The 6,656-nt window shown below is 36.1% G+C and overlaps 1 long non-coding RNA gene across 1 annotated transcript; it reads right to left on the bottom strand.

Annotated features, from left to right (window-relative positions):
- Positions 1–1,141: 1,141 nt before the first annotated feature.
- On the bottom strand, positions 1,142–6,447 carry LOC308062435. Its single transcript, XR_013927584.1, has 2 exons — positions 4,381–6,447; positions 1,142–3,515 (listed from the first exon to the last, which is right to left on the bottom strand). It is a non-coding gene; the product is annotated as an uncharacterized lncRNA (long non-coding RNA).
- Positions 6,448–6,656: the final 209 nt, after the last annotated feature.

The raw sequence follows: 6,656 nt of genomic DNA, 5'->3' as shown, positions 1-6,656 counted from the left end.
TCTGCTTCCTTCTCACCAAAAAGAATCAAAAAATTGACCTTAAGGAATGGAGAGGAGAACTGAAATTCTGTGATAATCTTACCTTCAAATTAGACAACTGTTTGAAAAAAAATTTCTAATTTCTATTGTGGAGCACTCCATGGGAACCCAAACCAGGCTTGTGTGTGTCTGGTTCATACAGTGAAACATTGCCATCTATTTTATGGTCAAGGCAGAATGCCTTAACTTCTATTAAAGAAAATTTGAAAGCGTGCTGCACAGACGAGGTTATGTTGAAGGTAAAAAAAAAAAAAAAAAAAAAAGAAGAAGAAGAAAATCACAGTATCTCAATATCTTGGTGGAAGGTTCTTTAGGCTGAGTAAATGACCTCTTTATCTACTCTGCCATCCCTTCAAGGTTAATTTATCTTCAGCTGCCTCAGCCAAAGGCAGGTTTCTGCCCTATGTGCCCTCTTCAGCCAGGCACAACTGTCAGTCAGTCAAGAATTTGGCCCTACATATTTGACACATAGGCTCTGAATGTCTTGTTTTTTAACCATTAACACTGACTGACCTGTTGAAGTGTCATTCTCTTCTGGAAGACTGGTGAGGCATGGGCCTTTTGTTGGCCCTTCATACGGAAGAAAATTTCACACTCTGGCTGTACATTATTTTTTATTGACAAAAATGTAAAATATGGAGGACGGGGTAATGGACTAGAGAGTGTGTCCTTCAGCTTAGCAAGTCAGTTCCAGCTTGGAGAGCAGAGAATTCTTTTGGCACTTAGCACTTGCTTACTGACCTCTGTGAAGAACATGAGTAAAAAGATTTTAGGCACCTTCCATTACCATAGCTAAAGAACTCCAGTTCTCCAGAAAGAAAAAGGCATTTCTTTATTCCTATTTTACACACAAGGATGTAAGGCAGAAGAGGCAAATGTTCACATTTCTAAAAAGCAGAGGTGTCCAACCCAGTGATTTTGAGAAGAATCAGAAAACTTTAGATAGCTGACCCTCAGGTTAAGACCCAGTAGGTATTTAAACACTAGAAACGGGAATTATGTAGAATTTACCTGTTTCACTGCAAAACTATTAAGCTGGAAGCTTCCATTCAGTCCTAAAAAGCATCAAACTATTCTGTCTCCTTCTATATTACAGTTTGTGATTTATTTATTTATTTATCATTTAAATTAGGAGTTCCTAAGTGCTGTCGTTTTAGCAAGTGTAATGTGTGCTGGCTGGTTCAATCTAATTCAAACTAGGATTAAACAGAAAGTTTTTTTGTAACAACTGTATGAATCTATAATTTGTGTAGGCAACAGCAGTGCAGAAAGGGAGTGGCAGGGACAGAGAAAGACTTCTACGTTTCAGTTCCTATTAACAGGATTATCTCCCTCTCCTACAAAACACAGGATCTGTCTTGAGGGAAAAGGCTTGACAAACGATCTTCTCCTTTGCAAGTCAGTGCTCAGCTACAGAGTTAAACTCCCTCTTAAATGCCTTTCATGCTCAGCAAATTTTCAGTTGTCTTCTGCAGAGCATTTGAGCTTTTTGAGGAGCATCTGAAAGTGCTCTGAAGAAGACCGTGGTTAGAGTACCAATCTAGGACCTAGGCGAGGGGGTCTTGGAAGCCCTCAGCTAGGTCTCCTGTTCACAATCCAGTTAACAGACATTCACCTGAGAATCACATACACACAGGGCACTGCTGCTCTTCACCCTCTTGTTGCATTTTAAAAGGCATAAGTGAGCATATCTCAGGTACCTCAAAATAGGCCTTCCCTTATCTATAAGAGAGAATTCTGAGCCTCAGAGAACACTGTAGATGTAGTCTCTTGAAGATTTGTTTGGAGATAAGTTTGATAACTTGAAGATAAGTTTGGAGACTTATCCTGCTCATGCATTAGTTCTGCAGCTGCAGGTAGCCTCATACAGCTTAGATTTTTTTTCACTTTCTGAGGTGTCTGACTTCCCCTGTACCCTGTGGAAGGAGCCCGGCTGCCTAAACAGAGATTCTGCCACCAGGAGGCACATTTGGCTTCACACCACACTAGATGTCACCAGTGGGTGAAAAGCCAAAATAGTGGCCCAAACCAAATCCTCACTCTTCTGCTTCTCAAGATATTTCAGTAGCCTGCTTTATGGCTAATTGTAGGGAGGGGGAAAACTTTGAAAAGCTGTATTTCTTGGGAAAAACAACTGCTACAACAGAGTGATCCTTGGAATGCCTGCAGGAACCTCAGTCAAACATCTGGATATTAGTAAGCCGCTCCTTTCTGTTTGCTTGTTTCGGAAAAGTAGACTATTCACCAGAGTATTGTTTATTACTCTCTCTCTCTAGGGAAGAAATCAATTACTTGCCATTTCTCCCTTCTCTTCATCACTTACAGGTCATGTCTTCAGGCCTTCTTCCATGGTGTATTTGAGCTTTCATTGTTCTTTGAACTTATCTATATGTCTGCATTTTTCATCACTAACACCCTTCAGAAACCTAACCAAGCCATTTTCCTTTTGAGGGATGATGGCTAATAAAGTTTGAAGACCATATCAAATGGACCACAGATATGACCACTGGAAAAGATAATGGGACAAAAATCCACTGAACTGGTGGGAGCTTTTCAACTTGGTCAATATGGTTAAAGATATATGTAGGCTTACATCTTTACACAATCAGTGCAACTAGACCAACTGTTGATGTTTCAGGAAATTTTTTTGAGAAAATTTATCAAATCTGTAATTTTATAGAAAATTTTGGACTTTCAGAAAAAAAAATTACTAAATAGAATGAAAAGAAAATTTGAAGTTTCTTACAATTTTTTTTTTGGGGGGGCAAAGTATTTAAAGGTCAACAGAAATAATATGGAACTGTTTCAAAAAGACTTCAGTTCTTGGGTATGGATTATATCATAGTTACCAGCGAACCTCAAAATAAAAAATAATTTTTAAACAAACAGCAACATTATACTCCAATAAATGTAGAGAATGCTGTGAGCCTATTGAAATGCTTTGTTTCAAATTAAAAAAAAAAACACCTTTCAAACAAATTTAATCAAAATTGATACTTTCCTTTAAAAAGTTCAGATTTGTCAAAATGCTGTTTCCTGACAGCTGCAGCTATAACTTATATTTAGAAGCTTCCAAAACATTTTAATTTTGAGGTTATTATACAGATACTTCCAGTGCTAGAAGAGAATATTGTGAACACTGAAGGCTCAGAATAGCCTTTTCAAAGCAGGATCAAAAGCTTTAAAATGTTGCGCATGGATACGGCTGGGAAATTATTTCATGAAACAAAAAACATTTGGAAGATGTTTGGAAAACATTGCTTTCCCTAAATCTATACAAAGAACATACAATCTACACAAAGTCTCAAACATTTGCTAAGGAAAAATACCATATCACATCCTCTGGATTATTCAGTTGTGATCTGTTTTGCCTGTTTACTCACACATAGAATATAAGACATGAACTCTGGGGCAGAGGTGAGCAGACCTCAGTAAGGGAGGCTGGTGTCTGCTGAACACCCTTTACAGCAGAAGAGCTGCCAAAAGAGGAAAGAACAGAGAATTAGAAGACAAAAAGCAAAGGAAATCCTGATAACAAGGAATAAAGAAATAAGGGCCTCTCTCTCCCCCCTCCACCCTCGCCATTTTTTACGGGTTTTTTTTTATATATATATATATATGTACTTAAGCTATTTTTAACAGGAATCTTCATACCACCATTCCTTGGAGTCATAGAACACAGTACTTTACCATTGCTAAGCCCTAGTTCATTTCACTAGAGGTATCCAGAAAGCTAATTATCTCCTGAGAACTTGCTATAATTTTAAGGGTTATGCACAAGATGTTAACTAATCACACAGCTCCCAGATATTTGTAACATGCAGTGTGACTCTGAGGTTGCATTTAAATGAGAGACAGGCATGACTACTGATGTGTTGTTTGTTAGTGCTGCACAGCAAGCAAAATGCTACATTACACAGTGCCAAATTCACAATACTTCATTGGTTATGCTTCAGAGATAACAGAAAGCATACAACACTTAATCAGTGTTCAGTGTTCCACAGGCTATATTAAATAATAATAATAATAATAAACTGAGAAGTACTTCAGGAAAAAATAGACTACAAAATTAATTACAAATTGCAAATATGATGCAAATGAATGCAAAAAAAGAAAAACAAAATGTGTATTTTCCTACCAAACACGGACCCGATTTGGAAAACCCAGGCTCACTGGGAAATGAGAGGTCACACTTCAGGCCTTAAATTATCTATATTGGCTCAAAAGTATAAAAATTTGAGGATGTCCAAATAGGAAATATAAAACTCATATCCTTAAGTTGTTTACATGATTTCTGTTGGTAAACACACTTGGAACATATTCTCAATTTAGCACTGTTACTTTTTAATAAATAGTGAAATCAAAACTGTTGTGGACGAGTATCAGACTTTCTATCTATTTTCAGAAATAGGTGCACAAAGTAAATGTGGCTTATTGAATTTGAAAACAATAATATTGACTTCTTTGGAAACTTTCAATAAAGCTATTGAGTGTTTTCTCCCCCTGTGAATACAAGTAAAGACAACCAGTTAGTCATTTTGCTAGAAATCCTTACTTTTACAAGTTGTAATTTAACGCAATCATTCCGCCAATAGCCAAAAGTGAATATACATGTCTTCTAATGTATAGATAAAATATCTAGCTATATAAAAACAACAACAAAAAAAATAGAAAATAATAGTATACCGTTCCTGCAAGAGTTAACGTTTATGCCTTGTCATTCATAATTTGAAAAAAAATTACAATAAATATGATAGATAACTGTTACCTCTAAACTTCTGACATGTGAATTATTTAATTAATTGTTCCCATTTTATGCTACAACACTAAGCATATTTCAGTAGGTCCATACATATTTCAATAGGTGCATCTTTTAAATTTAGGGCTATGTCATCACCAGACTAAATTAGAGACTAGATAATTAATATTTAACTTCTGTTAAAGCATCTTGAAATGTGTAGGCTTAACCACTGCCCTTCATTTAAGACAGCCACATGAAACATCTATTTGTAAATTTCCACTTAATTTTATAGCAATATATATATAACTTCATAGGGCAAATAAATGGTAAAATTTCAAAGAAATTAGGGTTTTAGCAACTCAGAGAAAGCCTGTATCTATGTGTGTGCAGAATTTATTCCCTTCTGATCAGAAAGTTGAGGGAAAAAGGGGGAACCTCAGATGAACTACAAGAAAATCTACAGAGATTTATTTTCAGGGCATCTGTAATGACTGATGTGGATTTCCAGTTTAAGCTCAGTGGAGGGGGGGGGGGGGGGGGCCAGTAAAAAAAAGGCAAAAAATATTCCAGGAAGCTGTGGTATTTGCCATAGAAATTTAATCTTGCCTTGAAGCAAGAAGCAGCTGTTACTGAGAAATATGGAAATAATTTGCTATAAGAAGCAAATGCATGAGGAAAAGAGATTCTAATCTGGTTCATAATATTATTGAATTATTTTTAAAAAAAGTCAGAAAAATTAAAGAAATGGGCAAAAATGCAAGCTGTCAGAGATAAATGCTGACACAATGGGGAAAAAACATTAGAAGGTTGCTTAGTTAACTAGACAGCCAAAGTACAGAGTCTCAGGTGTTCAGTGAAACCTGCCTTCCAGCTCAGAGGGAGTCTGGTTTAAAGTAAAGAAAAGAGTCGCAGACCTGAAAGATAAAAAAGCTGTTTACACTCAAAGATAAAACTGCAGATCAGAAATGCTGCAGAGCCTAAAAATTCTGGGATCAAAACCAGAATCTCATAATCAGCTATTCCTATTTAGGAATTGTGCCTACTTAACCAAGATTTGTAATCTGCCTTTGAAAAGTGAACTGCAGAAGTTCAGGTAGCCAAAATAAAAAGGGTTAACTGATCAATGACTTGTATTTCATTATGGCCAAGAACTGTACCCTATTCCAGGAAAAGGACTTTAACTTTCAGTGTCTTAGGCAGCAGGCAAGAAAAAAATTCCACAGAAATAAAGTCTTATTCAATAGCATTTTTTTTGCCAATTCTAATACTCAGTTTGAAAAAGTCATCTTGGGAAATAATTAACTTTAAACCCGCCTCTCCCCAAACCAGAGATTTTCAGTATGTTATTTAAAGTCCACAGGCCAAATTGTCTATCAATTAACTCTGACTTCAGAGAATCAGCAAAAATGCAGCTGCAAAGAGTAGAACTTTGCTAGGATGAAAATTTCTTTCCAACTATGTAGTTTTGAAAAAGCCTAGCCTTTTAAGGCCCCATTTTTGAGAAAAGACAATTATGAACTCTGCATTTCTACTACTAACTAGTCTATATTACTTTAATCCTTAAGTACTTGCTAAAACTCACTCACATAATTGAGATTTAAACACAATTAAATAATTTCATGAATAAAGACCTATATATGCACAGCAGGTTTTTGTGCTTTTTTAGTTGTGATCATCTATCTAGTTGGATCACAATCCATTTTCAAGTTTTACACATGAGGAGCCATTAAGTTCAAGAAAGAAAACCCAGCATTACTTGCTTAAAATTTCCCTTTCTAAGTAACCCTGAAATTTTTGCTTCCACACAACTTTCTACTGACTGTTTTCCAGAAATATAATCTAGGTTACTACATCATGGCAGAGCCTTCCTGTATCA

Source organism: Falco punctatus (assembly GCF_963210335.1).
Source record: "Falco punctatus genome assembly, chromosome: 4".
In the NCBI taxonomy this organism is placed as follows: Eukaryota; Metazoa; Chordata; class Aves; order Falconiformes; family Falconidae; genus Falco; species Falco punctatus.
Note: the sequence above shows the minus strand (reverse complement) of the source record. Positions and strands in the feature narration are given on the sequence as shown.